Source organism: Lonchura striata, chromosome 7, assembly GCF_050655825.1.
Source record: "Lonchura striata isolate lonStrDom1 chromosome 7, ASM5065582v1, whole genome shotgun sequence".
NCBI classification, from domain to species: Eukaryota; Metazoa; Chordata; class Aves; order Passeriformes; family Estrildidae; genus Lonchura; species Lonchura striata.
This window is the reverse complement of record NC_140709.1, coordinates 27,745,001-27,755,689: the sequence shown is the minus strand read 5'-3', so window position 1 is coordinate 27,755,689 and position 10,689 is coordinate 27,745,001. Positions and strand designations below refer to the sequence as shown.

The 10,689-nt window shown below is 41.2% G+C and overlaps 1 long non-coding RNA gene across 1 annotated transcript in view; it reads right to left on the bottom strand.

Moving 5' to 3' along the window:
* Window positions 1-4,237: 4,237 nt before the first annotated feature.
* Window positions 4,238-10,689, bottom strand: part of LOC146766922 (uncharacterized) — a 61,341-nt gene continuing 54,889 nt past the window's right edge. Inside the window, exons 2-3 of the long non-coding RNA XR_014956762.1 lie at window positions 8,795-8,857; window positions 4,238-7,211 (exon numbers count right to left, since the gene is read on the bottom strand). This is a non-coding gene — a long non-coding RNA (uncharacterized LOC146766922). The remainder of the gene's footprint in view (window positions 7,212-8,794; window positions 8,858-10,689) is intronic.

Genomic DNA, 10,689 nt, shown 5'->3' with positions numbered 1-10,689 from the left:
TACCTCTGTGTTCAGTATCAGAGCTCACCAGCCAGCTCTGAGTCTAAACACCACAGTGTTTAACACTCCAGGGATTTATTCCTTGTTCACACTAAGCTTACCCCCTTAACTGGAAGGGGTGGGAGTTTTCCTGTTTTTTCAAACACCAAGAACCTCAGGGAAAAACCTTGGAGGATCTGAATGTTTAACCGGAGCTGGCATTTGTGACCATTACATTCAGGATCAGGGCCCTTCCAATAAGAAAGGCTAAACAAGAAAAATCCTCTGCATCCACCAGTCACTGCAGAAAAGCTCCCACAGTCCTTCTTTGCACTGCCCCACTAGCTCTGACTGTGCTGCCAAGCAGGGAGCCCACAGAGCCTCTGGTTCACCACATCCTGCTCTCTGCAGCATGCTCACAGCTGAATCCATACTGCAAAGTCCCAGGGGAATAAATAAGCTCAGGCAAGAGAAGAAACATCACTGAACTTCCAGGGACTATGTCTTGGCTTTCAAAGAAATGGCCTCTTTCTCTCTATTTTTCTCTTTCCAGAAGAAATGTTTCCCAACATGTTAAACTTTTCCGTGTTATTTTTTCCCCCTGTAGTTAATGAAATTCTATTGCTTTCTTGTCTACTTAATCATTAAAACAAGACTTGCATGAAATGCAGGAAGCCAAGCAAGCCTACAGAGGCTGCTGCCCAGCATGGCCATACGAGGAGCACGACTGCAGCAGGACAGCGACAGCACAATGCAGGGTCCCCAGCAAGGAGGGCACCTCTGGGCAGGGAGGGCCAGAGCACAGCCAGGGCAGGCCAAGGGGCTGCTCCAGACCAGGGGCAGCGTGGGCTGTCAGCAGTGTCACACATGGCCACGGGCAAACTCAAGGAAACATGGGCACAAAGGAAAGACCTTCATTATCACAAACTCATCTTCTCCTTCCTGAAAATAGAATGGATGGCAGCAGCCACATTACCTTTTATTCCATTTGTGCTGCATGAGCTTTATTAAGCACCAATTAATAAATCCTGTGGAATTAAAAATTTAGTCCTGCTCCTGTAAGAGCCTGAAGTTGGCTGAGCAACACAGCCAATCCCCCTTGGACAAGAAGAGGGCCCAGAACAGGCCGAGTTCTGTACACCAGGGGAAGCACTCTTCTAGAGTTTGGTTTCTACCGAAACAAGATGGAAGATGGGAAAAAAGATGTGTTATTAATCCCTTCTGCAAAAGTAAGCCATGGAAATTTTTTGTCTGTTCAAAGTCAGTCTGTTGCACAGCTGGGAACTGATCTCGTATCTCAAGTGCCAGTCTAGTGCCTAAACCACAAAAGCTCTCTTTCCTGCACTCCTGCAACATGCAAATGGTGTATAATTGTATAGGCATGCTCACCATAAACAACTAGCAGAACTTGGCATCATGTTAATGGGATTTCTATTAGCCAAATATTTCTTTGGTAACCAGGTCAAACAATCACGTTCTCTTTTGTTTCCTGTTATGAAATGAAACTGAAAAAATATGTCACTTAAAAAAATAAAATAAGAAGAAGCCCAACCAGTCCTTTTTTCATAAAGAAAACAATATGCTTAATGCAGAATAAACCACATTTTATGAAAAGAGGTCATCTTTGGGGGGAGGGAGAGAAACAATTGAAAAGAAAAAATGTAACACAAGAGGGAATTATGAACCTTTTTTTTCTTATGGAAAGTATTTACATGTTTATTTTAAGCCTAACATAAATGTAAATATTTTAAACAAACAAAAACACACCAGAGTAACAATAGAGTATTGTTTTTTTATGTTGAATAAAAACTGCCAGGACAGTGCATGTATATTTTTAAACATGCTGCTTCAAAAAGCAGGATGCAAGGGATGTTGCATCTTTAATTTTTCTGTTAATTATGGATTGAGCATTGTTGTGAGCCTTGTCCTCAAAACCCAGCTCAGAAAATAAGAGCAGATGCTCATACCCAGGTTTGGCTCATGTGGGAATTGAACAGAACATATTGGTTTATAATTAATGTAATTTGTTGGATTATCTTTTGTGAAGGAGCTAAGGTAAACAACCTTGCAGCATTGTAGTGAAATTCTTCTGTGCTCAGAGCCTCTATACTTGATAGAAGATGACAAAAAACCTACCCTTCCTCCTGGACTGTGGGAAGATTTGGAAATGTCTGTCACATTCAAACATATTTTAATTAACTCAAAGGAAAGAATTAGGCTACAGACCCTAAAGCAAATTACAAATAGTGTTTAAAATCAGAGCTAATGATTCCCCAATTGACTATTCTGATTAACAAAATTCTCTTTTCTAGTTTGCTGTAATTTTTGTTAAGGGGCAAGGATGGAGAAAGAACATGTTTTTCTGCCCTGAAAATGTTCTTCAGACCAAATTTACTGATCCAAGATTCTCCTCTCCATGCCACACAGTACTCAAGGAAGCATTGGCACAAAGTGGTAAGTTAAAGAAGAAGGGAAAAGAAAAAGCATGATTACATAATGTTACACTTAGCAAAAGACTTTTCTCTAAGAACACTCAGTCTTGGTAAGCATTAATGAACAACACTTCCATCTCCGGGGAAAAGAAAAGGAAGGGGAACAATAATAATAAAAAAACCAACCCACCACAATCCCAAGCACTGTGCTCTTAGGGATAAAAATTGCAGAAATACGGGCCAAAAACATGGCTGTGTGTTCCAGGACAATTGCACCCATCCTGGCACCTATCATTCCCATCAATCTTAGCTCTTTTTTCTTCATACTCCACAAGAAAAAAAAAAAATATAACATGAAAGCAGCAGCTTAAGGAGTCAGATCAGGCTTGCTGCTCTCAGAATTATATGGTTAACTTTTTCATCCTTTGTGCATTTTAGTTTTCTTCCCTTCAAGGCAATCATGAGTTCACCTTGTGGTACCAGGGGCACCAGCATGGTGTGCTCTTTTGGCCCTACTGCCAGGTGCCAAGGGGGGATTGCCATGCTGGAGAACTGGCCAGGACCACAACAGGAAGCTGGCCCAGGACTACAAAGAGAGATTATTTTGAGCCAAGGCCACATGCTATGCACCCTTTGCCTTAAACAGCTTCCTTCAACAGCAAGCATGTCTTATTTTGGCCTCATATCCTATATAAGCAACAAGACATCTTGGGATCATGTCTTCTGGAAAAAACAATCAAGGAAGAATAGGAAACCAAAGATCTTGTCACAGGTCTTGCTGCCACACTCCATAATGGGCCACCAACAGAGACAGGACAGAGACTGATCAGTGAGTCATTTCAGTGCTACCTTGAGACCTCTAGTTTGCAACAGGGCAAGTACTTCAAGCACCCTCAGCTGTCTAAAAATAAGGTTTCTCCCTAGGGCTCTGCCAGCATCCCACAGACAGATGTCTTTGTCCACAGTTAGGATGCTGGCATCACACAAAAACTTCACCTTATAGAAGCCATAGGCTACATTTCATCTGACAGATGGACACAGAGGCAGAGTTTTAAACAAAAGCAGGAGAACCAAACATTTGATCTGCCTTTGAAGACAGAAATAAAAGTAGACTTTGGATGGATGTTGTTCCATTGGTCAGGACCACCAGGAGTTTGTTCTGCTAATGCTCATAAGAGTCATTCTCTTTCCAAGGAAAAAGAAAAAAATGAAAGAAGTCTTTAAACCCAGGCATTTATTCTGGCATCAGCAAAATTTGGTTTTAGGTTCTGCCAGGACTTGGAAAGGTTCTCCAATCTGAGCTGCAAATTGGTACTGACCATCCCAGAAGTAGCCTACCACTTTTCCAACTCTTCTCTCCCAGAAAAATAGCACTCCCGAAAGCACATTCACATACCAGGCATGCAACAGTTCATCTGCCAAAGGTTTTGACTCTTAAAATAAGAAGTCAGCTGCTCACAAGTCTGCACATACAGAATATTTTTGGATAACAGTTTTTCCTGGGTATGTGGCACTTCTGCAATTTTATGAGAAGCAGAAGTAAAGAGCTTGGGACACTCACACACCAACTTTAAAGCCATAAGTGAAGTAGACTTTCAGCTCAGAAATGTACATTCCTAATGAGCTACAGGCACAGCTGATACAGTAATAGTTCCATCCCACATTCACAAGAACAATGCTCACTCATGGGGAACGACAGTCTTATCAGGTTGGTAACTTTATCTCGAATATCATGTTCAAATTTTCATATCCTTATAAATTAAGAAATACTAGAATGAAGTGACCAGATGTTCAAGTCTCCTCTGCAGCACATTCATTACCAGGCATGCATTTAAGATGCATGCAAGTCCGCTAGGACTCTTCTCTGAAGAGGCTCACTCCTGTTAGTATCATCTGGTTTTGCTTGCACAATGTCTTCAGCACCTCAGCCCAGAGGAAACTTCTGCCTCCACCATTACCTCATCCCAGGACTTCTGACACACTCTGTTGTTTTCTAGGGGCTCAGGAAAGGGAAAACACTGGTCCTTTCAAGCTAGAATGAAAGGAAGAGAGAGTGGAGGAAGAACATAAAGGAGAGGCTGAGCAAAGTTCTTGCCTCATGCAAAAGAGTTGCTGGTTTATTCACAGTCTCTCCTGTCTTCTTCACCTCCGCATAACATCACACTGAAAGCTCCATAAGTTCTTATGACTTCATTTTTCATTTAACACAATATTTTGTTCCATGTTAACCAAGCACCTCATCTCCTTGGGGGCTGCCAGTCCTGCTGCTGGGCTTTCAGTCTGTGCCTTTATCGTGCCAACAGTTACATCCCTGTCTTTCAGCACTGCTTATAGTGTAAACCCATAGCATGACAAGCTGTAGTGCTCCAATAGTTACAGCAGTACATGGACACATGCTCCCTTTGATAGTTTACTATTGTTTCTGGAAGATATAGAATGTAACTCTGTAATATTATTATAATTATTCAGAAATTTAAGAGCAAACATGTTCGTCCACATAAGTGAGAAATGCTGAGGACCAGCCTATAGAGCATCTTAAATCACGTATTACTCTTTTCCTTTGCTGTTCTAATGCCAACAGGACATTTTCTTCCCAAATTTTGTAAAAGAAGAAAAATATAAACTAAACAGGCTGTTCTCTGGCTGAGACCTTGGATTCTTTGGCACCTAATATAACAACAAAAAAATTAATTTCACATCATACTGGCAATAGCTTATATTAAAATTGCATTCTTGCTGCTTTGACATTACTGTACATGGATCTTTGTACATAAATGCTCTACATTTGGACTTTTTTTAGCCAGCTAATATTCCCTCCAATACAACAGGATACACAAGACTAGCATTTTCTTACTTGTTCACATATCCATGAAAACTGTCCCTCTCCCTAGGTGTCATTTTGTTGTTGTAAGTAAACAGACATGACAGGACAGCCCATTTGGACCAGTCCCTGTTCCCAGTGTTTGTCCAGGGAGCAGATTTTATTGTACAGAAGCCACAGAGACAGACCTTCAGCTGGAAGTCCATGGCCAACAGGCAATTGACCCGTAATAAAAGCCTGCCCCTTCTTGTCTCAGGCAAAGCTAAGGGATAGGATATCTCCACAGAGGACTAAAGGAAGGAGCACATCTGGTGATGGACTTTGCTATGAAATGACAAGTCAGATTCCCTGTGAGGTACAGAAACCCAGAGCGGCTGCTCTGCTTCTTGTCCTACTGCTCATCTATCACCACCACTCACAAGAGACTTGAATGAAACCAAATATTTTCCAGTATTCTCTGTTCCATCCCAACTGAGGATTTTCAAGTGTCTGTACACCCAGAGAAAGTGTAAGGTAGCAACTCTTCCACACCATTGGCCATTACTCCCTCCCAGCCATCTCCAGAAATATCTTTGCCCCATGCTCATTGCCTTCTCTTCAAAAGGAGTTAACATAGATCTGAATCCAGTCTGTAGTGGCCCTCCTCTCTCTTTTGGCAGCTAAGTCTGTTTGGTCACCTTTGATGCAGAAACTTGAATTGCTGCAAGAATTTGCAATGTCAAAACCCAAAAGAAACTAGACACTTTCTATGTAGCCAATGCAAGGTTTTACTGTCTCAGCAGATACCAAAAGCATTAATTGCTCACATTGTTTACTACTGTTTTTTTTGTCAGTATCTGAGCCAGTGTTGGTTTGCCTTTTCTCCTGGGAATGGGTAGTATTTTTATTACAACACTAATAAGATAATTTCATATTTACTAAAAATGTAATTGTGTAACTTTAGTTTATTTGCTGTCTCCATACATTCCATAATGGGACTGGAATTTGGGAAAGCAAGAAACATTCATGTGAAAGGGTCAAGTCCTTAAATGGAGGGAAAAATTATTATTTTTTTAAAATACCCTGTTTTCTTTCTTTTCTTTAACCCCTCTATCTTGGCTCTTTCTTCTGTGTTAGTAAATAAGCAGGGGGAGGGGGTGAATCATAGGAACCATTTACTCAGCTGAACTAAAGAGATAAATGCAACTGGCCAGGCCAAATGGGTTAGTGGTTTTTCACCATAAGAGTGGCCACTTCAGGACGGTACCAAGTTTTTACTGGAAACTTGACATCTGTTGACCAGAATGTTTTTAGTGGTCTTCAAATCTGAAAAATTGCAAGGCAGAAGCTTTGCACCTTGATGTGGTAAAAGACCCTAAACATCTCAGTGACCAGAGTCACTGCCATTTCTGCCCTCATCAGAAAGTCACACAATCTGGCTGCAGCCACCCCTTAGCACAAGAGCAATTGTCTCCATTTGGAGAAGCATGTGAGGCTGAAGGCAGGGAGGGGATGCTGTTTGATTTGCAACTGGAATTTTTGAGCAAAGACGCTTGAAATCTGTGCATGCCACCCCCCAGGAAAAGTGGCCATCTTAAAGCCCTGCCCTCACCCCTGGTGTCTAATTCTGTGGTCTCCTAAACTCTGCATGCTGGGAGAAAAAAACAACCACCATTGTCCTCAAGCTTTTTCTAAGATTAGATCTGACCTAGAGGGTACTGAAAGATCAAAACCCATCATCATTTCTATTTTACAGAGAGGAAAAAATGACATTTGAAAGTCAAAATGTCTACTTTGACAAATAAGCTTCTTTGAATACAGCATCTTCTCCCACTGAGTATCTGCACAACAGGCATATTTTAAGTGGCACTGGTTGGAGTATTGAAGAATGTTGTCTCTTTAAAATGGTTGTCCCAGGTTGTGTACCCCTTCATAGGAATCTTCTGGACATGGTATATTTGTCCTTCATGAGACTCAGAGTTGGAACAGATGGTGGTTCTCTGTGGTTTAGAGCATAAGAGAAGAGAGGGAAAATCTTACAAATTAGGATGCCTGGGCCATTTGATTTCCTGAAGATTAAAATCACTGCCTTGAAGCCAACACAAGCCCACAGCAAAAAATATGCCACTTAATAGACAGGCTGTGCTTCCTCTAGTAGCCTGACTTCCTGGGTTAAATTACAGGTCTTGTACAATGCATGAAAATAACCCAGCATCCATGGAAAAAGTCAAGGTGATAGAAGCACGTTTTAGACCTTCAGGAGAATGCCATACAGCCTGTCTAGAAGATGCAGGAGACCCTTGAAGCTTCCAGAGCATTAAATATACGTATTTTCACAGACAGTTGGGAACTTGAGGAGCAAGCAAAATTCAGAACCAGCATGGCAGGCTGCATATAAGATGAGGTGAAACTGTCTCTATGATCTGCATCACACCACTCAGGGGTTTTAACCTTTAAAAGAAAGGAAACATTGAACACTAGCAGAATTTAAAGGTAAAACCAGATTGATTCAGTAGTTTTGGAGGAACCTCCTTGATTATCTCGTGAGATCATAATCTAAAAGAGCTTTTTGCAAGAAACCAAGTAAAAGCAAAATCCCAGCTTCACACTGGCAGAAACAAAGGAGAACAAGGGGAGGATTTGTTTGCAGAGAAAAAGCTACCGAGGAGGCTGAAGAGACTATGCTACAACAGGAAGTAATAGTCATATACAGAAGAGCTGTAATAAACTGACTTCAAAATAGGCTTCATCATGATCTCACTTTGCATACGCATGTCCCAAAGACCAGCTTTATGCATTCTGTCACTCTCCACATAGGAGAAAAACACTTTCAAATTCAAGGAATACATGTTCCTCTCTCCTGCTTTCAGAAGGTAGCAGTAGTTCAAATGGGAAGCACCATGTACTCTTAAGCAGCAAATTGCACACAATTATATATTTTCTTAGGGTGCCTTGCATTATTAAAGACTCTTTAAAGAAAACAAAACTGAACATAGTTTAAGTACATGACTGCACAACTAAGCTACATATCAGAATAGAAATGGACAATGATTGTGCTCTTTTTCTCATCCCATTTTAACCACTAGATACATAGGAACAACAGCAAAGCATCTGCAGACGCATGTGTCACCATCTTTCAGCTTTACTTCTACAATGAGCTAACAAAACTACAGAAGTCACAGTGTTTACAACACTTATTTACTGAAACATGATTTCTGATAACCTTGTAGGCAAAGCAGTCATAATCAAAATTTGGGTGTGAGATCACAAATTAGGGGTTTGCTTTAACAAAGCAGCCAAGATGAGAAGCTACGTGAGATGTTCAGCTAGTGTAAGAGAAAGCAGTTGTACCCACTGAATACTGGGCCACATGTTTTCCTTAAAACAGACCACAAAGAATTACTTAGTACAATCAATTACCCACATCTAGCAGAGGAGATTAATGTTGCTTTTTGATTATAACCCCAAGAGTTTGTTCCTGAAATACAAACTTTGACTGTCAGGGAATACAGAAATATAATAAACTTTTGGCTTTGTTTTAGTAGTAAGTTTTCTGAAAGGAAATAGTGTGATATGTACTCACCACACCATAGAGATCCTGGAATATGCCCAAGTCTATTTTAGGGTCTTGCCTCAGGGTACCTCTCTGAGGAAACAGGAAACTTTGGTTTAATACCAAAGCTAAACCTAGACAACAGTTCCCAAAGAATTTTCCTCCCCTTATTTTCCCTCTTTTCTGAGTTTTCTCCCCAAACTTCAGATTCCCAGAACATCTTTTGACTTGCAGCACTTTTTTTACTCAGGATGTACCCTCAAGACCCTGAGTATCCTGCTATCACCTCCCCCAGGAACCTCCTGGTCTGGCCATCACACCTCCCAGAGCACCTCCCTGCTCTAGACACGCCAGTACAGAGTCCTGACAAACATTCAATGCATGATTTCTTCTCAGGTCTTCCCCAGCCACTGGCCCCTCCACCTGAGCCAGTACCACCTGATTAGTACTTGAGTGGTTCCAGTCACCTCTCCCATGGCCAGCCACTCTGTGTCATGGGCATAAAAGCTGGGACCTCTGTTTAAAGGCTTCCAGTAGCCACAGGAAGGGTAAGCAGCTGCCCTGAGGTGCACATGTTGTTTTGGTGCTCTGTACCACAGAATAAATATGAATCTAAATGTGCTAAGGGCTGGGCCAAATAAAAGCAAGACCTTTAAAGTGCTTTTTCCAGTTTCTGAGTCACTATGCTGTATTCCTCTTCCTTAGGCAACAGGGAGAAAGGCCTAGGCCTCAGATTAAGTGTCTGGGAGATAGGTGACTGCCAGAACTCAATAGTTCCACATGTGTGAGCTGAGCTTGATGCATCACACACCACACACACCACAAGCCCAGGGCTATCAGCATAGAGCCTTGGGCCTGCACAGGGCTAGAGCTCAACATAATTTTAAAATAATACAGGTTCTCTCTTGTCAATTCCTGCCTCATCGCAAGCATTCAAATTGAATAGCTTGAGGTCTTAGAGTCATAAGAGACTAAACCGGCCAGCAAAAGCCATTGTGTATGAGACTGACTTGACCCATGCCAGGGAAATAGGTCTCTGAAGTCCCAGGGGACAACCTTTGAATGCAGCAGACTTAAACCAATTTATCTGGAGAATCACCAAACAACTTCCCCACCCCACTTCCCCCCACCCAAAAAAAAGTTTCCTAAATATACACCAGCTACCTATAGATCGCCTTGCTCCACAGGACCAATTGCTGCTCATAACGGACAGATGCAATAACATGAGAGGATTTTCCTAGCACCAGACTTTCCCTGGGTTCAGTGGCAAGTAATATTGCTCCTATTAGTCAGTTCATCTGTAATTGCTTGGTTATTCATGCAGATTATTAACTATCAGATGTTACAACCTTCTGGAGCATGTATATCATTTTCATATGTCCCCTTACCATGTGCACCTACAGAACATTTGAGCTTTCTTTAAACAAATCTGCAGCTGTAACCAGGGGGAAAAAAGTATGAATTATTGAAAGTTTAGAAGAAACGTTAATTGCTTCCAACCAAGGTCCAAAAGATTTAGTTAAAGACTCCTTAGAGTGTATATAGCAGATTCAAGAATACTGGCTATTCTCCAATGGTTTGTATCTGCTAAGCTTAAAAATTCATGTAAGTCTTTAAAATTAATGCTGCATAACCATGTGTATCCTCTAGAACCATAGCAATTACAATAAAAGTGCTTTAATTTGATATCAAGTTATTTTCCTCATAATGTGACACTAAATACCAAAACATTTAATAATTATCCCACAACTCTAATGTATTAACAACATTTCCAAATATTTACACTAGAAGATAAGGTGGTTTCCAGTTCTCACTTCACTTACAAACATAAATTGTTTGAGAGGTTCTTGAAACAGGTCACATCCAAAGATTTCTCTGGCAGCTGTTTCTCTTTCAGACCAAGGAGAGACAACAAAAACAAAATC